Source organism: Sorex araneus, chromosome 3 (assembly GCF_027595985.1).
Source record: "Sorex araneus isolate mSorAra2 chromosome 3, mSorAra2.pri, whole genome shotgun sequence".
Classification (NCBI taxonomy): Eukaryota; Metazoa; Chordata; class Mammalia; order Eulipotyphla; family Soricidae; genus Sorex; species Sorex araneus.
The window spans coordinates 142,328,039-142,349,925 of NC_073304.1; the positions used below are offsets into that span (position 1 = coordinate 142,328,039).

General features: G+C 38.9%; 1 non-coding gene across 1 annotated transcript; it reads right to left on the minus strand.

The window, feature by feature from the left end:
* Window positions 1–16,642: 16,642 nt before the first annotated feature.
* LOC129403858 (U6 spliceosomal RNA) lies at window positions 16,643–16,749 on the minus strand. Its single transcript, XR_008629517.1, has one exon. It is a non-coding gene; the product is annotated as a U6 spliceosomal RNA (small nuclear RNA).
* Between the last annotated feature and the right edge of the window lie 5,138 nt (window positions 16,750–21,887).

The following is a 21,887-nucleotide window of genomic DNA, read 5'->3' on the forward strand; positions in this document are numbered from 1 at the left end:
TGTAAACCAATGTAGCAAGTTGAACAGTGCTATTCTTGTGCTAAAAAAGATATGTCCAAGTCCTGATCTCTGACACATAAGATTGTGGCATTTTTTTAATCATGAAAGTTCTTTTAAGTAAGAATCTTGGGTAGTGGAGTGATAGCACAGGGCATTTGCCTTGCATGCAACGGACCCAGGTTTGATTCCCAGTATCCCAGTATCCTGAGCATGGGAGTAAGTCCTGAGTGCAGAGCAAGGATTAACCCCTATACATCGCCAGATGTGACCCTCCCCCCCAAAAAAAAGAATCTCAAGGTGAAATTGCTCTGGATCATCTGGAGGAATCCAAATCTAACAAGTGTCCTCATGTGAAAGAGAAGAGAAGACACAGAGAAGGCCATGGAAAGATAGAGGTGGAGATTGAAGTTAGGTAACTAACATTCAGTACTCCTTTGGCTACCAAACTCTAAAGAGACAGAAAGATTCTTCCTTGAGGCTTTTTGGAGTGAGTCCAACCATAACAACACCTCGATTTAGACTTCTGAACTTTACTTTTTTTTTTTTGGTCACACCTGGCAATGCACAGGGGTTACTCCTGGCTCTGCACTCAGGAATCACTTCTGGCGGTGCTCAGGGGACCATATGGGATGCTGGAAATCGAACCCAGGTCGGCCTCGTGCAAAGCAAACGCCCTACCCACTGTGCTATTGCTCCAGCCCCCTTCTGAACTTTAGAACTGTGGGAAAATAAATGTTTGTTGTGTTAAGCCACCTATATTTGGTAATTTATTATGCAAGACCTAGAACATAATTAATACAAATACTGAGAATTACTAATTGTCTAACAGAATTTCATTAATATAGTGCATGCATACATCCAAAAGTGGCTGACTGAGTTCCAAACGTACACATAATATAGGACTATGCAACCAGAAGAAACAGAGCTGAGAAATATGGCTCAGTGGTAAAGCTCATTCCTTGCATAGGTGAGGCCCTGATTCAATCCGACACACAAAAAGGTAAGAAAGAAATAAATAAGAAAATGAGAAATCTTCCTATCTTCTCATTCAACTTAATATCCCAGATATATTTATATGTAAGCAGTGATCAAAACAAAAATATATATTCATTTTTGAAAGAAAAATACATGGGAAATACTAAAAATTAACATTAAAAATTAAAATGAGGATAGCAACAACTAAAAATAACACTGATACCTACATATGTGAGATGAGAGATAAGTCAAAAGAAAAAGAGAATGCAGAGTCCTTTCTGAGTATATAAATTTGTAGGAAGTTTTGACATATTCAAAAATTATAGTATGGGGTCAGAGAGATAGACAGTATAGCAGATAGGGCATTTACCCTACATGTAGCTAACCCATATATAATTCCTGGTTCCTTATACAGTCCCCTGAACCCAGCCATGAGTGATTATGACTGAGTATAGAGCCAGGAATAAGCCCTGAGCATTGCCAGGTTTAATATAGGTAGACAGATCTCCTAGGGCCGAGAACTCCCAGACTGTTCAGATAGGGACTGGTTCTCTTCCACCCAGATCCCCCATTTTCCAGTAGTCACACCCAGAAACTGCCCCCAGCGCTTGTGTAATCCCATCAATGGCCAACATCGAGAGACTAAAAAACAAAGCTCCTGGAAGCGTGGTTTTGTCACATCTCAGCCGCACAACATCTAATAGCCTAGTTCTCCCTCTTGGAGAACCTAACAAGCTACCGAGAGTCTATTGTCTGCATGGGAGAGCCTGACAAGCTCCCCATGGCGTATTCATATCCCAAATACAGTAAAAGATATATACATGCCTCTCAGAAAGCCTGGCAAGCTACCGAGACTAACCTGCCCGCATGGCAGAGCCTGGCAAGATACCCATGGCGTATTTGATATGCCAAAATCAGTAACTATGGGTCTCATGCCCTAACTCTAAAAGAGCCTCCAATCGTTGGGAAAGACGAGTAAGGAAAGGCTGCCAAAATCTCAGGGTTGAGTGTACTAGAGACATTACTGATGCCCGCTCAAGTAAATCGATGAACAACGAGATGACAGTGACAGTGACCGACAGATAGATAGGTAGATAGATAATATACATGCACACATATATGTATGTATATATGTGTATGTATATATATATATATATATATATATATCGGATCTCTTTGACAGCCATGTCCACCTGCCTACATACCAACTTCCACAGGATGGATATGTCGTTCCCAACGTTCTCCCTTCTGAAATCCAACACGCCATTTCACTGGTAAAGACACATACAGCACCTAGTCCGGACAAGGTCAGACTCGAACACCTGAAGAATCTGCCACCAGTACTCATCAATACACTGGCTCAACTCTTCACATGCGACATGCGACCTATCTGAATGCAAGGTTCTGTCTCAGTGGAAAACCAGTAGGACCGTTCTGTTGTACAAGAAGGGAGACATCCATGACATTGGCAACTATGGCCCAATCTGCCTGCTGTCTGTCGTCTACAAGTTGTTCACTCGTGTCATCCTGAATAGAATAGGCAGAACACTAGATGAAGGACAACCATGTGAGCAAGCCAGGTCCTGAAGGGGATTCAGCACTCGAGAACATCATGTGACGACTGGAATGGGAAGGAATGGGAGTGAAGATAGACAGTCGGCAATTACACCACCTCCGCTTCGCTGATGACATATTCTCATAACACCGAACATTAGCCAAGCGGCACAAATGCTGGCCGACTTCGACCACATGTGTAGAAAGGTCAGATTGCAGCTGAATCTCAACAAGACGATGTTCATGAAAAACGAACTGGTCCCTGGAGCTCCATTTGCTCTCAATGGAACGAACATCTCTGAATGCAGCAGCTATGCGTACCTGGGTCAAGAAATCAACATGAGGAACAACTTGGTGCCAGAACTGCGCAGGAGGAAGAGAGCAGCATGGAATGCCTTCAAGAGCATCGAAGAAGTGGTTAAGAGAACATAGAAACTCGGACTCCAGGCACATCTTTTCGATACCACCATTCTTCCTGCACTAACATATGCCTCAGAGACCTGGACCCTACGCAAGCAGGATGAGAATGCTATTAGGGTATCCCAAAGAGGAATCAAAAGAGCTAAGCTAGGAATTTCATGTCTCACTCAAGTGAGAGAAGGAATCCGGAGTTCTGACCTCCGTCAACAGTCAAAACTCAGGGATGCTGTCTCGTTTGCCAAGGCATCAAAAATCAGATGGGCCGGTCATGTAATGCGATTCAGAGACGACCACTGAACTAGAGCTGTTACCGACTGAATTCCATGGGATGTCAGAAGACCTCGTGGCCGCCCACCAACTAGATGGTCAGATTTCTTCGTAAGATACCTGAATGAATGATTTGAGGCTCTTCATGTTCCTGGAGCAAGCAGATATCATTGGGCTGCACTAGCACGCAACAGGGACAAATGGAGACGTTACTGGCGCCCGCTCGAGCAAATCGAAGATCAATGGGACTACAAGTGATATAAGTGATGTACATATGTGTATATGTATATATACATATGTTTTTGTGTATGTATACATATGTGTATATATACATATATACACACAACACTACAATATATATGATATATATAATATTACAACATATATTACAAATAAAAGTAACATATATGTATATATAATACAAAGAATAAAATTTTTAAATAATTAGATATACAGAAACAACCATATTGTAAATTGGTGACGTAACTATAGAGAGAAAATTATTATTTTAATTGAGTTAAAAATAGTCTTCTGTTTCTCTACAAAGAGGAACATGTAAAAATTAAAAAGAATGTTATTTTCATAAGGGTAAAAAATATATACAAAGGGACTAGAGAGGTAGTATGAAATTTAAAACGCTTGCAATTGGTTCAAATCACAGTATCATATTTGGTTGTAAAGCACCACCAAGGATGGCCCCAAACACACAGTCAGGAGTGATCCCTGAGCATTGCTAGGTATGGCCCCACCCCAAAAATCTACAAAAAAATATACAAACTAATATAAAAATTAAGATTATTAGTGGAAAAGAAAGAATATGAATGTCACATACAAGGAAATTAAATTTTTGTTATACTAAATTTTGTCTGAATTGTATGAGAAAAAACCCTCCAGCCTCATCAAAAAATGGGGAAAAGAAATGAACAGAAGTTTCTTCAAAAAAGAAATACAAATGGCCAAAAGACACATGAAACAATGCTCCACATCACTAGTCATCAGGGAGATGCAACTCAAAACAACAATGAGATATCACCTCACACCCCAGAGACTGGCACACATTCAGAAGAACAAAAGCAACCAGTGCTGGCGTGCATGTGGGGGAAAAGGGACACTCCTTCACTGTTGGTGGGAATGCCAACTGGTCCAGCCTTTCTGGAACAATATGGACAGTCCTTCAAAAACTAGAAACTGAGCTTCCATATGACCCCCACAATACAACTTCTGGGGATATATCCTGAGGATGTAAAAAAGCACCGTAGAAATGACATCTGTACCTATATATTCATTGCAGCACTGTTCACAATAGCCAAAATATGGAAACAACCTGAGTGCCCTAAAATAGATGACTGGTTAAAGAAACTTTGGTACATCTACACAATGGAATACTATGCAGCTGTTAGGAGAGATGAAGTCATGAAATTTGCTTATAAATGGATAAACATGGAGAGTATTATGCTAAGTGAAATGAGTCAGAAAGAGAAGGACAGACATAGAGGGACTTCACTCATTTGTGGAGTATAAAATAACATCACATGAGGCTGACACCCAAGGACAGTAGATACAAGGGCCAGGGGGATTGCCCCATAGCTGGAAGACTGCTTAATGAGTGGAGGGGAGAAGGCAGATGGAATATAGAAGGGATCACTAATAAAATCATGGCTGGAGGAACCAGTTGGAATGGGAGATGCGTGCTGAAAGTAGATAATGGACCAAACATGATGACCTCTCAGTGTCTATGTTGCAAGCCATAATGCCCAAAAGTAGAGAGAGAGTATGGGGAATATTGTCTGCCATGGAGGCAGGGAGAGAGTGGGAAAGGGGGAGAATACCCGGGATATTGGTGGTGGGGAATGTGCACTGGTGGAGGGATGGGTGTTTGATCATTGTGAGATTGTAACCCAAACATGAAAGCTTGTAACTATCTCACAGTGATTCAATAAAATTTTAAAAATTTTAAAAATAATAAATAAAAATAAAAAAATAATAAAAATTAATTTTGTCTGAAAGTAACTTTTTAAAAAGTACAAGCACAGGTCTGTAAAAAATACAAAGGCATGCGCGCGTGAAGGGTGCGATAATGTGATGATGTGTTGTTCTCGGGATCTCAGGGCGGCTCTGTCTCTGTCTCTGTCTCTGACTCTCTCTCTCTTCCCCGCCCCCCCCCCCCCCGCCCCTCTCGTTTGGTGCTCTCGAGCCGCTATGTATGGATCGGATCGGGACGGCTCCTCCTTGTGCTCTGCTTCTGTGTGTGCCACTGTGCTCTCTTCTGTCTGTCTCTCTCCGTCTCTGTCTCTGTAGTCTCTCTGGTCTCTTCTGACCTCTCTCTATCTCTGCTTCTGTGTCTTCTCTCTTGCTTCTGTGTCTTCTCTCTCCGTGTCTTCTCCTGTGTCTTTTGTCTTGCCTCTGTTTCTTCTCTCCACTTCTGTCTCTTCTTGCTTCTGTTTTACCTCTGCCTCTTCTCCTTGCTTCTGTCTTACCTCTTCCTTCTACTTCTCTTACAGTCTTAGTTTTTATAGCAATCACATCGGGTGGCAACAAAAAGGTGGGTTGAACATTAACAAATCAACAAAGAGGGGTAAAACGCTTCTCCAGGAGATTAACAAAATCTCACCTGAGGAGATTACTCCATATTACTAGGAGATCCAATTAGGGGTGGGATCCAAACAAGGGTGTGTCGATTTCTTCCTTCTTCAGCTAGTAATCCACTTTGATGGTTGTAGTAAATTTACTTCAAATATTTCTAGCAATGTTATTCTGTATGAGCACAGTAAGAGATATATCAAACTTAAAGTTTGGTTCTTTCTGAGTATATCTCACTATATATTCCAGACCACAGTCCTCAGGTCAGGTTGGAAATGAGAGCAATTTTCTCATTTAACATACACAATAGCTACTAACATATGCAATGCTGGGTGCAATCATTCATTAATACAGTTGGGTTTAAGTTCCGTATAGACTTTTACCAATTGTTTTGTGACCTTTTCCATTCCTGCTCAAGCAACCAAATTGGTCTGGCTCTTCTGCTCAGTTCTGGTCATAACTTTATTATGACTTATGACCTATTCATCTTTGCTCAGAATCACTCAGAAGCCCTGCCTCCAGTTTCCCACTTATGTTCCAAATTTTCCCACTGCAAAAAAAATGTCATATTCATCTTCCCATACCAATTCTGAGCCCCTTCCATCTCCTTCTAAATTGACGTTGTTACTGGCAACAAAGCCCCAATCCCTGGAGCAGACCATTCCCATCTAACTCTAATGATTTCTTGCACCCCAAGTCAATAATGGCCACCAAAGGAAATGTGTTTGCCTTTTAAATTCAAAGCTTCAGTTATTCCAAATAGTTAGACTTGTCAGTTGTATTGTTCCTGGATAAACTAAACATTCATGTGTTTTATTGTCATTTCTAACTTGTATCAGTTTTTCACTCCATGAAAAATTGGGACTTATTTTCAGACAGACTAAAATGCCAGGCACCTAACCATCAATCCTAATTGTCATAAAAATAATACTTATTTTAGTATATGGAAAAATTCAATATTTTGCTGCCAATTTTCTTACCAGATAAGTCAGAAGAAAAAGAATTTAGCATGCCAGACACTGCAGATTTTCACTGGAATTTTATTATCATAAACAACTAACCCCTGATAAAGAGTCTATTTGTATTGATCACAGGAACTTTTGAATTCTTTTATTTTTCTCTTATTTTGTTAAGATGAAGCACAGTTAATTTAAGTCTTATTCTTGAATTTCATGCTTTTTCAAGCTTTCACTCCAAAACATTGACTTCACAGTCATCCAGTGTGGATTTTATACCTCCTTAAAATTCATTAATCGGTGGGGGCAGGGGAGGTTGGGACATACCTGATGATACTCAAGATTTGGTCCTGGTTATTCACTCAGGGATCACTCCTAGGCAGGATTCAGGGGACCATATGTAGTTTTAGGAGATTTCAACCTGGGCTGGTCATAGGCAAAGCACACACCTTAATCCCTATATATCTCTCTGGCTACAGCTACTTAAAATTCTTAAGAAATGAAGGATGATAAGCCTTTCTTAGAGTGAAATACCAAGGAATGCTCAAAACAAGACTTCTAATGTTTCTGCTTTCTATATGATGTATTACTTTATAGACTTCAAATATGTGTCATTTTCTCCCCCAAATGCTCCCTGCTGGTTTCTTTTCTAAAAGGAAACTATTTTTCTCTTCATTTCACAACCACCCCCAAATATCTGTCAACAAAGAAGATTTAATGCTTAACTTGAAACTTGACTATAAATCATTTTATATGAGAATTTTATTTGAGGACAGACTTGAAAATTTTTTTGAAAATGTACAAGTTATTTTGATCTGTCTGATGGATGCCTGATAACAGAATAATGCCTGGAGGGAAAGAAACGTAATCATTTTTTCTAAATTTATTCAAGCAAATGTTTTTGCAACTGTGCAGTTCAACCACTATATCATCTGCTTTTGATATATTTTCACTTTTATCATCAAAACAGTATTAACATTTCAGTATTGAATTATGGATACACACCAACATTATAAAAATATATGCCCTTAAGTAAGTATCATGAGAACCTTTTAAAGTAAAAATACATATCCTTGAAAGATATGTTGCAAAAAATCAGGAATCGTGGAAACTATCTAAATAGTCAATAAACTTAAATAGAAAACGTTGTACAAAGGCTAGAGATGGAGTTACATAAACTGAAAGCCTGCAAAAATGTGTTCATTACTTTACATCTGTACTGGGGACTTGTCACCACTCTATTTAATACTATATTAGATTTGCCTTGTAATTTAGATCTGGATATTAGATTTAAATTAATGGATTATAAGATATATATATAAACTATTTAAAATTGAGACTTTTATTACTACTTGACTTACTTAAAATTTTCCATAATTAAGAAAATGAATCTGAAAATAATTACTGGAGAACTCAATAATTCTTGGGAAGCATAATACAGTAATATAAATGAAGCTACTAATTCACATCTAAATATATTTCATGGGGAGAGTCGACTCATTCCTTGTGGTACGTGGATACTACTCTAGACTCTGTTCTGGGAGGTAGGGGAAATCCTTCCCAGATCAGGGGATCACACAGTGGTCAGGATTGAAATGGGGCCTCCATCATGTAAAGAATGTGCTTAGCCCATTGAACTATCTCTTGGGCCCATAAGTATGTTTATTTGGGGGTGGTGTGGGTCATACCCAATGATGCTCAGGGGTTACTCCTGGCTCTGCACTCAAGAATTACTCTTGGTGATGCTTGGGATGCCAGGGATCAAACCCAGGTCCAGTGGGTGCACGGCAAACATCCTAAGCACTGTACTAACTCTCTGGCCCGCCCCCCCCCCATTATATATTTCCTAAGTCTAACCTATGTTTACCTTATATTTTGGGTAGGATTCTGAGTTGTAGCACAGTAACACTATCGTCCCGTTGTTCATCAATTTGCTCGAGCAGGCACCAGTAACATCTCCATTGTGAGACTTGTTGTTACTGTTTTTGGCATATCGAATACGCCACAGGTAGCTTGGCAGGATCTGCCGTGCAGGTGGGATACTCTCGGTATATTGCCATGATCTCTAAGAGGGACAGAGGAGTCAAGCCCAGGTTGGCTGCATGCAAGACAAACGCCCTACCCCTGCGCTATTGCTCCAGTCCTCTAAATTGTAAAGCAACAAAAATTACCTAGTTATTTAAATGAAAGTAATGCATTCAAAGAATGTTAGGCAATCAAAATCAGTGGAAATTAGCAAACCACACTTGGAAAATAGAAAAGTGCATATGGAAGCTGCTGTAAGAGATTTGGGCAGGTCATAAAGTCAATGTCTAGAGTTTCCATTACCAGAAAGGACCTCCTACCATCCCATATATTCTCAAATTCAAAAATCTCAAAAGAGCTCTTTGATAGCCCAAGTTATATCCCATTTAATGTTTCTATCACCTTTACTGACCTGCAACCTAAACTCTAATGGTGATAATCCTCTTTGTAAGTAGGATATGAGCACTGTTTTCTATGAAGACTATTCAGAATACGACAACTCTTAATAAAAAGTAATTGCGTGCTTTGTTGGAGGAAGGGATATTGAAAACTAGATAGCTAAAATAGCAATAACTGATGAATAAAACTTTACAGGGTATGAAAGAACAGAATCATTACCACTTACACTTGACATCAATTAATATATACACTAGAATATGAAAAGCATTCATATGGAGGAAGGAAAGCCTCTTCACCAAATGGTGTTGAATTAGCCTCATATAACAGAATGAGATTAGGGGCCACTATCTCACACCATATACAAAAATGAATTTAAAATGGATTAAAGCCTTTGATCTTAAACCTAAATCCACAAAAAACATTGAGAACATAGGCAGAAAGCTCCATATTAACTTCAGAGGTGTCTTCAATGTCACAAGTGATAAAATAAAAACAAACAAATGGGAACTACATAAAGCTAAAAAGCATCTGCTCTGTGCAAAAAACTATGGCTAAGGCCAGGGAGATAGTACAGCGAGTAGGGTCTTGCCTTGCATGGCCAACCCAAATATGATCCTGGTACTGCATTAGTACCCTGAACATCACAAAGAGTGATGAGTGATCCCTGAGTGTAAAGCCAGGAGTAATCCCTGAGCACCACCAGGTGTGATCAAACCAAAACAACAACCAAAAAACACTATTGCTAAAATTAAAAAACACTCTACTTAATAGGAGAAAATATTCACATAACATGCATCTAATAAAGAACTAACATCCAAGATATATAAAGTACTCACAATAATAAGCAAACAATAACAAAACACAATTCAATCAAAAAAATGGGAAGAGAAGCAGGACAGTTATCCAAAAAAGACACAGAACCAGCAGTCACATGAAAAAGTTTACCATCATTAATTATCAGGAAATGCAAATAAAAACAGCAATGAAACATTACCTCATACTGGTGAGAAGGGCCTTTTCAAAAGTTGAAAAGCAAATAGTGCTGGTAGGGATGTGGTGAAAAAAAATTCTCATTTGTTCTTGGTGTACATATAATTGTATTCAGCTTCTATGGAAAATGGTTTGGAGACTTCACAAAATTTAAATTTAAATAAAAATTTAAAATTTAAATTAAAATGTTAAGAGATTCCATTCCTTGAGATTCCATTCCTTGGCATCTATTCCAAGGATGCATAGACACTAGTTTGAAGAGATAAATGCACACAAATGTTAATTGCAGCTATTTATAATGGCCAAGATCTAGAAGCCCAAGGGTCAAACAACCAATTAGTGGATAAAAGAACTGTGGTATATATGCACAATGAACTACCATTCAGTCACAAGAAAAGATGAAGTCTTTCATTTAGCCCAAGTTGGAAGGAACTAAAGGCTGTCATGTTCAGCAAAATATATCAGAAGAAGAAAAATACACAATTACTCACTCATATGTATAATATGGAGTAATAAAGCAATAAACAATAGCTAACAAAAACAGAACTTAAGGCTGTGTCAACAGAACTGAGTTTTTTCAAACGCATGTCATGTTGAGAAGTATTGGAAGAAAAGGGACCTAGGTGCAATGGGTGTAGTATAGGAATAGTGTGTGCCTAAAGGGTAAATATTAATACTGTTGCAAACCATGCTACTAATAAAATATTTTTACAAAAACATTTAAAATAACTTTTTTACAAATATCTACTTAAAGGGCTATATTTTTGTTTGTTTGGGGGCCATCCCCACTGATGCTCAGGGGTAATTCCTGGCTCTGTTCAGGAATCACTTCTGGCGGGGTTTGGGGGACCATACACAATGCCATGGATCTAACCTGAGTCAGCTAAAGAGCTCATTTTTAATTAATATATTATACTTTAGTAAGATAATTGAAAGACATAGTTTATTGCTTTCAAAATTCCTTTAAGGAATAATTTATATTTTATTGGTTTTCCAACTTAATTTTCACATGGAAAGCTGCCTTAGTGTCACATATAGATCAGGTATAGAATGTGGATTGTGCAATTATGAAAATCATCATAGTGAGTCATTGGAAAGAACTGAATCATATTGTGGTTTTCATTCATACAAAATTGAATAATTCAAATACCACATAGACCATTACTCAGTAATTCCCTTAACATCTTGTGTGTTTAATTAAAGTATGCATATGTGTGAATTTGTTTTTTTATCCCATAACAGGTATTACTGGAAGCTATCATGGCTATGTGATTGGGAGACCATGTGGTGATCCCTGGTGATCAAACCAGGGTTGGCTGCATACAAAGCAAGTGCTTTAACCCCTGTACTCTTTTCCTAGCCCTAACTCTATCTCATTAAATCTTACTTCTGCATGAACTTTTGCTTTATAGTGTCACCTTTACATAATCTTAGTTCTCTTCTTTTTCTCTGAATTTATATACCACTTCATTAATTACAATAGTATCTATCATATTTTCTTGTCCTTCTTGGTAATGTTGACAATCTAGTCAGTGGACGTAACTGAGTTCCTAGTCTGTTCTAATTTAATGTGCAGCAATTAAATTGCAAAGATCCTGAGAAAGTGGCCTCCGCTCCCAGAGAATTCAGTCTAATGTGGAGACAGACACAGCTTTTATCTCAACAAAACATTCAGAATATCATGTAGGAGACAGACAACAAAACCAGACCATGGTCATTAAGAGTGATGGTACATGCAGGGAATTGTGGGAGATATAAAGAAGAACTAGGAGGGCTCAGTCTAGCCTACCTTAAGGAAGTAACTCCTTCACTGAGAAAGGAAAGAACACACCCAAGATAAAACAATGAAGTAAGCTATCTGGAGATATCCAGGGACAGCTTTGTTTTATGTGGTAGAACCCAAATTTATGTTTGTGGTGTAGTCAGCCTATAGTGGAGATTGCAAAAATATGTGCATGTTCTTGTAGCCTTGTAAAAAGAACTGGACTAAATGACAGTAAAATATGGTGATGCCAAAATGGGAAGAGACAATGAATGCCCTTAGTCTGTGGAAGGCCATAGGGAATGAGCATACAAGTACATCCCATTACTATCTTTGTAATAGTTGGTTTTGTTTGGGGATTTGGGGTTACACCAGAGGATACTCAGGGTTACTCTGTCTCTGTGCTGAGGATTCAGTCCTGCTGGTGTTCTGGGAATGATTAAAGGTGCAATGTGCTGGGAAAGTGTTTTACCTCCTGAACTAGCTCTATGACCTCAGCTCTGTAAATGGGAGGTTTCACTCACCAAGTTTCAGTTTTCCACATTAGTAAAATAGAAATCAACTTGCGTTGATCTACTTAATATATGAAGTAAATGAATATAAAAATTGAGCACATTGACACAAAAATATAAGTTTAGCATATTGTCTGATACAAAATATTTGGTGAATACTATTTTTATTTTCTATTACTTCCTAGTCTTAGAAAATACAAAGGAGGCAATTTCTGTTTGCCAAGATTATTTGTTCATCTTTTGGACATGTGGGAAATCACAGCTATTTTTACCTGATTCACATTTTTAGAAGAAGTTGAAGCAATTTACCAGAGTTCTTTACTCTCTACTTCTGTTCTGTGTGCTTGTGTCAAGGAGAAGTATTTTCATTGATGCCCCCATGATAACTACTTCTATCTGGTACTTTAATGATACTTGATACTTGATGAAGGTGGCTAGCATTGACTCATAGACACAGCAGTTTGTTCCAGAATACAGTTTACTTCCTCTGGTTGCCATAAATCAAACCCATGAATAGTTCATGAGTTTTCAAAAGTTAAAGTAATAATAAATATTATTATAAGTCAGATCATAATAAATTAAGTTGTAGTGATCATAAAAACAACAGTGCAGGAAAAATAAAAGAGTACCACCTCAGAGACTAAAATGTTTGATGTGAACAATTTGTCCCAAAGATGTCATTTGAAACATTTCTCTATCAAAAATGCCCATTTTATTTTATTTTGGTGTATTAGGGGTCTCTTCCACCCAGATCCCCATTTTCCAGTAGCTAGGCAGGCAGTCATGCACAGAAACTGCCCCCAGCGCTGAGTAATCCTATCAATGGCCAAATCCAGAGACTATAAAACCAAGCTCCTGGAAGAGAGCGACACAGTCTCTTGCCCCCACGCCTGGCTGTCTTCACCCTTGGAGGGGATGAGATGCGTTTCCCTCCCCCCCCCGACCCCCCCCCCACTCCTAGCAGGGCCTTGACAGTTGAAAACCTCCAGAATCCAGTCACAGCCATGCTCAAGGCCACTCTCCACATGTTCGGACGAGCTTCACGCATGAAAGAGCCGCAGAGGAACCCACATGTGTGGGACCCGGGGCCAAGATCTCCAGGGCTGCTTGACTGGGCAGCCTGATCCCCCATTTTCCAGTAGCTAGGCAGTCACACCCAGAAACTGCCCCCCGGGCGCCTGTGTAATCCCATCAATGACCAACATCCAGAGACTATAAAACCAAGCTCCCAGAAGACATCCAATAGCCTAGTTCTCCCTCTTGGAGAACCTAACAAGCTACCAAGAGTCTATTACCTGCTTGGGAAGTCTGACAAGCTCCCCATTGTGTATTCATACCCCAAATATAATAATAGATATATACATACCTCTAGGAAAGCCTGGCAAGCTACCCGTGGCATATTCAATATGCCAAAAATAGTAACTATAGGTCTCATTCCCCTGACCCTGAAAGAGCCTCCAATCATTGGGAAAGATGAGTAAGGAGAGACTGCTAAAATCTCAGGGCTGAGTGTAATAGAGATGTTACTGGTGCCCGCTCGAGTAAATCGATGAACAACAGGATGACAGTGTTACAGTATTAGGGAGTGGGGAGAGCAGGGCACTGTTGAGAATACCTTCATTTAAAAAATAAAAATAAGGGTTTGGAGAGATAATAAAGTTGGTCAGGTGCTTGTCTTGCATGATGCTGACCTGAGTTCAATCCCTGCTACCACATATGATCCCGCAGCCCCCGCCAGGAGTGACTCCTAAGTACAAAGCTAAAAGCCCTGTGCACTGCCAAGTGTGGTCCCCAAATAAGCAAACACAAACTTAAAATGATAAAAGTAAAGTAGTAGAACTCTTTCCTTGAACATCTTTGCAATTCTAGTCTTTTCTCATTCATTCATCATTTGACATTTATTGGATTTCTGTTGGCTAGGCAATTATTCCAGTTACTAACAGAAAACAATAAAGGCCAAATCTTTGTTCCCAAGGAACTCACTATTTGGTTGTATAAACTTCTCAAAGACTACACTTTGCAAGATAAATATAAAATAATTTTAATTTAACTAGGTTTGTATTCAGGGTGTTCTCCTAAGTAATGCTGAGGAGGCCCAGGAGTTTTTCCTAGTAATTCTTGGCCAACTGGGCCTGCAGTCCAATATAGTCCAATATGAGGACCCAAGGATATGGTGTTTCTCAATTCCTGTGGTGCTGGAAGTTCTCCAGAACACTTAGGCAGTGCTCAGAGGAACTCTAACCTGACACTATCATGATGAATCTAGTATCACTGAAATGGCAGGAAAACGCCATTGTACCCAAGAACTATTTTGCATAGCGGTTTCATGCTGCTCCCATTTACTCCTCTATGCAGCTATGAAACTGGAGTTCTATTCCCACTTCATTTAGATTCAGAGAAGTCATAAGTCTGACTCAAAATTCTCTAGCTCAGAGGAATCAAGTCCAAAACACAAATCATGGGCCAAAGAGAAAGTATAGAGGGTAAAAGGCTTGCTTTGCATGTTCAATCCTGGGCAATGCAAATGGTCCCTGAGCCCCTCAAGGAGTAATAACTGAGCCGGGAGCCAAGCATATGCCCCAAGCACTTTGAGGCATGCCATCCCTCCAAACAAAAACAAATTACAAGGAATAATTAGAATTAGAAAGTAAATAAATAGCTTGACTATTTCCTAGGAGTTGAATCTCATAATAGACTAGTTGAGGAGAGCAGGGATGGCTGTTGAAAATCAACAAAAAAATCTCACTAGAACTGAAGACTTACCAAGTGCCAGAAGCTACTTTAAAGTTTATCCAGACAAGATAGCTTAAAAGAAGGTGAAGTGATTTTCTTCAAGTATTTAAAGCGAATAATTAGGTAGTAAATTTAGGCTAACAGATTTTGTCTATAGAACTGAATTTACCTTGGAGGGAAGATGACTGGGAAGGACTCTTAGAACATTGTCGAAGGGAAGTGGACACTCTAGTGATGGATGTGGTGTTGGAACAATGCATGCATAGAAAGTATAATTAATAATACCGTAAATCACACTATCTACATAAAATGACAAATAAAATTATTTTAATTTTTAAAAACAGGCTAATTCATAGGCCAGTATTCATCTAACTTGCATAATTTTAGCTGGAAATGTTTGTAGAAGCTCAATTTTTAGTAAAAGTTGGAAAGACTAGTTCTTTCAATGGTGATTCTCAAAATTCACTTACACTAGTTACTCTTGTATTTTTGCCTTGAATATTGCCTGGCTCTTTTGACTCCCTTTAACCAATAGAACATAGAGAAAAACTTTTTCCTGTAGGCTTTACTGGGAAAAAAAAAGGAATATAGAGAAAGTAATTGGGAGATAGGGCAAAAACAGAGATAGTACAGTGGGCAGGGCATTTACTTTGCATATGGCTTAACTGGGTTCAATCCTTGGCACCATATATGGTCCCCTGGGTACCACTGGGAGTGATCCCTGAAGGCAGAGACAATGGGGTATCAGTTTAGTTCTAAGGCTTTTTTAAAAAAAATCTCAGAAATGTTGATTTTTGCATTCTTTTTCTATTAAAAATTTTAAATCTGTGATTCAAATGGAATTTGTTAATATATAGTCTATAAATATGATTAGAGCTTTATATAATTTATAGTTATAGCCTATAAAAATCCAAAAGTATAGGATCTATTATTATTCCCATTTTGCAGGTAAGAAGCTTGAGATTCACAGTAATTATTTAGGCAACTTTCTAAAATCACACAGTTACTTATGGTGAAGTTAGGATTGGAAATTGCATTTGTCAGACATCAGACTTGCATTTTTTAAAAAAAAATATTTTATAAACTTGTTCACAATTACACTTTCCCACCACCATATTTCAACTTTTCCCACCCCAACCCCTAAAGCATGGCCCCATAGCAGGACCTGCATAGTTTATTTTGTATTGCTTCTTATGAATAATATACTAAAAATGATCCAAAAAGTTTCCTTGGAGGAAAGTGTGAAGACCGCTGTATTCTACCCTGAAGCCATTAAGCCCATCAGTAGAGTGTGAGATGTCGCGTGCTGCATGCTCCAGGAATTCTAAAATTTTCAATAGTGATACAGCTGAGGCTAATTTATTTGCTTGTTTGTTTATTTAACTGGATGTGACTTTGGGGCCCAGCGCCATCTCTGTGGCATGTTGCTCGTGGTGCTCTCTTCCAAGAGATTGACTTCTGAGTCTCTGAAAAATATGGAATGTTTCATGAATTTCATGTCATGCTTGCACAGGGGCCATGCTAATATTTTCTGTATCATTCCAATTTTTAGTATGTGTGCTAATGAAGTGAGCACCATTTTTTGCATTCTTAAAGAAATTAGTCACCATGTGAGATGTTTGACCATTTTGAGACAGCCAATTTGTGGAAAGTCTAATCTGGTCAGGTATAGAAGCCATGCAGAAAGAGGGGTCTCTGGATAATAGACCAGAAACAGATGAACTTTAGTCAGTAGACACCACCAACTTTACCAGGCAGAGGGTAAGCTCATTTCACAAGTGCATTATTCAACCCCAGGCAAATCTATAAACCATGTAGAATAGAGATGAGCTATTTCAATTAAGCTTTTCCCAAATTGAAAGATTGGGAAAGATAAAATGATGGCTGTTGGAGTCAGCCAATAAATTTTGAGGTGATAATAAATAAAATAAGTTGTCTCCTGGGTGAATACTTGGAACTAGCAATTCTTAAAGATTATCTCTTCAGATACTAACTAGATACTATCCACTGACTTATACTTATGAATGATCCTTCTCTTTGAAAATTTCCTTAAGAAGTGATTCTCTTTAACTCTTCCCTTATGCCCTCAGACTATCCTGGCATCTACAAGATAAAAATATTTTTTTGTTTCCAGAAGGTGAGTGGATGGTAAGGACTGATTTTCTTACTAATAGTAGGAAACAGCAGATGCGATAGCAGACATGATGTAATAGTGTCATGATATAATACTCTCATGATAAAATATTGATATGATATAATAGAGACATGACATAATAGTATGGAAAAAAGCAATCATGGTATAATACTGAACCGGGAAAGTGAAATCATGATGATCTCACCAAAAAAGTTGGCCCTTGCAAAGAACTCTGGCACAGCAGCTCTCCTTCTCAGTTAGCATTTTTTTAGCTGCAGAACATCAGAAGAGTATTAGTGATAAAGCCACCAACTTCTAGAAATCCTGTCCCCTGGAAGTTTGCTTAGTGTTCTTGACACAAAGAAATTTAATTTCAATGAAGATTATAGCACTCATTAAAATCTTTATTTCAAGGGGCGGGAGTGATAACACAGCGGGTAGGGTGTTTGCCTTGCACATAGCCAACCCGGGTTCGAATCCCAGCATCCCATATGGTCCTCTGAGCACCGCCAGGAGTAATTCCTGAGTGCAGAGCCAGGAGTTACACCTGAGCATCGCCAGGTGTGACCCAAAAAGCAAAAAAAAAAAACAAAACAAAACCAACAACACTTTATTTGTATTTAAGCATCTTGTGTTTATTCACCAAAACAAACTGACAAAGTGAAAAAAGAGCAACAGCTGGGCATGGAGCTCCCGCTTGCCCCAATTCCCCACATGCCAACACACCACTCCATGGGTGGCCCAGGAGTAGGAGAATCTTCTGTTTCAAAAGTATATGTCTAATAACTATAGTTTAGATCACATGTTTACATTATGCTGAATATTTTGTAGTTTTGATGCTCACCTACCAAAGTGCCCAAGTCATTCCTTTCCTAACTTGCAGTCACCTCATTTCCTCCACCTACTCCTCCACTTGTTTGGTATTTTCAGTTTTATAATGTAGGCCAAAGGTTTGTTATAACTTGATGCTGTCTATCCCTTTTGATATATTTCTGTATGTACCCAGCATAGTGCCCAGAGATCACCTACCTCAATGCAAACTTTAGATAGTTCATGTTTCTTACCTTAGAAAGTATAATCCTAGCAAACAAGAGTGTGTATTTTACTAACTTTGGTAAAGTGTGAGTGAATGTAAAACTTCATCTGGTAATCTTCCTTCAAGAAGTTTAATAGTGACTGAGGCGATAGTATGGTGGAAAGGGCATTTGTGTGCACCTGACCCACGTTTGATCCCAGCACCTCATTTGGTTGGTCTCCTTGGCTCCACCAGAATGGATCCCTGAGTGCAGAGCTAGGAATAAGCCCTGAAAACTGCTGCAGGCGACCCAAACACCAAACGGAAAGAAAGAAGGAAGGAAAGAAGGAAGGAAGGAAGGAAGGAAAGGAAGGAAGGAAGGAAGGAAGGAAGGAAATAAGGAAGGAAGGAAATAAGAAGGAAGGAAGGAAGGAAATAAGAAAGGAAATAAGGAAGGAAGGAAGGAAATAAGGAAGGAGAGAGAGAAAGAAAGAAAGAAAGAAAGAAAGAAAGAAAGAAGGAAGGAAGGAAGGAAGGAAGGAAGGAAGGAAGGAAGGAAGGAAGGAAAGAAAGAAAGAAAGAAAGAAAGAAAGAAAGAAAGAAAGAAAGAAAGAAAGAAAGAAAGAAAGAAAGAAAGAAAGAAAGAAAGAAAGAAAGAAAGAAAGAAAGAAAGAAAGAAGGAAGGAAGGAAGAAGGAAGGAAGGAAAGGTAAAACAGATGGAACTGAGTGGATGGTTCTAAGGTGTGAGGTGTGAATTGTTCATGTGCAAGCCCTGAGTTTGATCCCAAGCCCTGCGTTGTCCCCTGAGTGCTGCAGCCTGGAAGTGGCTCCAAGGCACCGCGCAGGCCATGGCCCCTGAGTATCCCAGATGCAACTGCTCCTCCTCCATCAAAGGAAGCACAACGAAAGTTATTTGAGTCTCATTCAAACCCTTCTGCACTCACCTTTGTACTCAAAAACCTTTTATATCAAAAACTCTGACTCTGCCTGAAGTTTTTTTTCTCACAACAGGGGTCATCCGTGGTTCAAGTTCAAAGCCACCTGAACATGCCAGAAAGTTAATGATCTCAGAAATCCTCAATGAATGACAAACAGGGAGTTGATAGAAAAAGATTTTAACTACCTCCCCTTAGGCATGAAATAACTCTAAAGATTGGTTACCTGCTTGACAATAAACCCCATTTGCTTGCCTTTCTCCTCCTGTTTCCTTGTGTGTTTCCTGGTACCCCTGCCAATCAGCCGTCTTGCTTCCTAACCCAAAGAGCATCATTCTCACAAGACAGCAGAGTCCAAATATTATGTGTAGATTGTTGTTATAACATACAACATCAGTTTTTGTTTGCCAGTGTTGAATTCAAGAAAGTAGAAACCTATTTGTAAGCCAAATGGAAGTGTGTGAAATTGGTGAGTTTCTAGTAAAACAAATCTTAGGGCTTTTAGGTAGGTGACAAAAGAAAGGTTTGTGGGATCAATAGTAGAGCAGGTAGGTCATTTGCCTTGCATTCAGTTGACCTGGGTTCAATCTCCACATCCCATATAGTCCTCTGAGCACTGCCAGGAGTAATTCCTGAATGCAGATCCAGGAGTAACCCCTGAACATCGCAGGGTGTGGTTCAAAAATGGGGGTTGGGGGGCGGGAGGTGGGCAGAGGGCAGGGGGTGGGGAAAGGTTGGTTTTAGTGTTCTGTGTGAACTATCAGTCTAGACCTCAACCTGGGGGTCTACCAAACAATGAAAGAAAGCATTTCTCTCTAAGGCTCCTCCTGCAACTTGCTTTTCTTGCTCAGTGTGATGTTCCCGAGGTTTTTTTCATTCTCCTAGTATACATGTATATACTCTTATTTTAATAGTAGTAGTTTCATAGTAGTGTATGTGTATTAATTTATTTATTAATTTATTCTACTGCAGATGTATATCTAGACTGTAGTAAAGGTTCCTGAGTATAGCCTCTATTGTGACCAATATTCCTGTTTGTACCCTGTGCATGCATGTGTATGTGTTAGGTCACTAGGATATGTGTACGTGAGTGTGTTTCAGGATGAAAAACATCAAACTCATACCAGTGGTCATCTTTAGTGGTGGGCACAGTGAGAATGGGGTCCTTGGGTGGACCGTGATTATTAAGTTGCTGTTGGTTTATTATTCCTGTACTTCTTGCATACCTGAAATAGTATTTACAATTAAAATGCATGGATCTATTCCAACTTTGGAGGAATCTAGATATAAACTTTTTATGATTTTAATTTCCTGCCTTTACTTATCAGAAATTTCCCTCATGCTCATTATAATTACTGATATCTTCAAGAAGCATGTGCCACAGAAATATAGAATCTATTCTGTGTAAAGTTAGCAAAACTATATATAGAGTTCACTAACTAAAAAGAGTTCACTAAATATTTGTGGTATCAGAAAGTTATGGTCTGACTTTACTTTTTCTTCTCCCAACTTAAAAGAAATCCATTTTCAGAATATTGACTTATGTAAACAGTCCTCGCTTCTTGGGGAATTCCACGATATGCTTTATCCATTGAACACGGAAACTTGGTGGCTCTAGAAAAGTGAACTAGGTCATGTCAGGCTTTCATCCTTTGTTATTTCAAGTCAATAAAAATAGTTGGTCAGGAAGGTGAGTCAGAATCTGACGTGTTCTGTCTCATTTGATCAAAATAATAGCAGGTTTATTTAACTTATTTCATTCTTTTTCACAATTTCATTCTTGCTAAAATTAAATTAAATAGCAACTATTTCATTTGCACCTTCAATCAGGTTACCTCTGAGCCATAATTATTTTTACCAAACTGATGTGATTGCCTATCAAGATTTCAGAATTATATAGCCCTTGTTTTCCTCACTTCCTCACCAAAAATTCCATCCATGAAGGTATATTTCAAAAATAGAAAGTGAGCACAATGACCATGTGAGTTTCCATCAGGAGGATGCAGGGCTGTGATTCAGCTGTTCTGTGGACACTGATTACCTAATCAAGGCTACAAGGACTCTGCTGCTATTTAGAGGTGATACTCTGAATAATGAAATCCTTGTCTTTTAAGTCTTCCTTTTAGTTTACAGATCTCAAAACAGTTTAAAGCTGTAACTGATACCTTAAAACCCTTCTATTAGATTGTCAATAGTTTACCTTGACTGTTCCATAGAAATGATGATTCATAGATTCAGATTATTACATCAGAGCATATACTATGTGTGAGATACCACTATGAAGTTTTCTTTTTTAACATGACCTGGTTTATTCCATATAATTCTATTATGTTTTAGAGAATCCCATATTTCCTGGAGTGAAAATAAAGGGCCTGAAATGCAGAGAGGTTAAGTAGCTTGTCTACCATTGCACCAGGAAGTGCCAGAGTCAGAGTTTGACCCCAGGCAGGCTGACTCTGTGTTCTCTATTTCTTTGCTATACTGAGGCCCAGAGGGAGAAGAACACCTGCAAATGTTCACCTACTATCAAGTGCTGGAGTCAACACTGGTTGTTTCGGTGGGTGCTCTCAAACTCTGCTCAGTAGGACCCAAGACTCCACTGGTAATTCTTAGCAACCTGGCAGTCGGT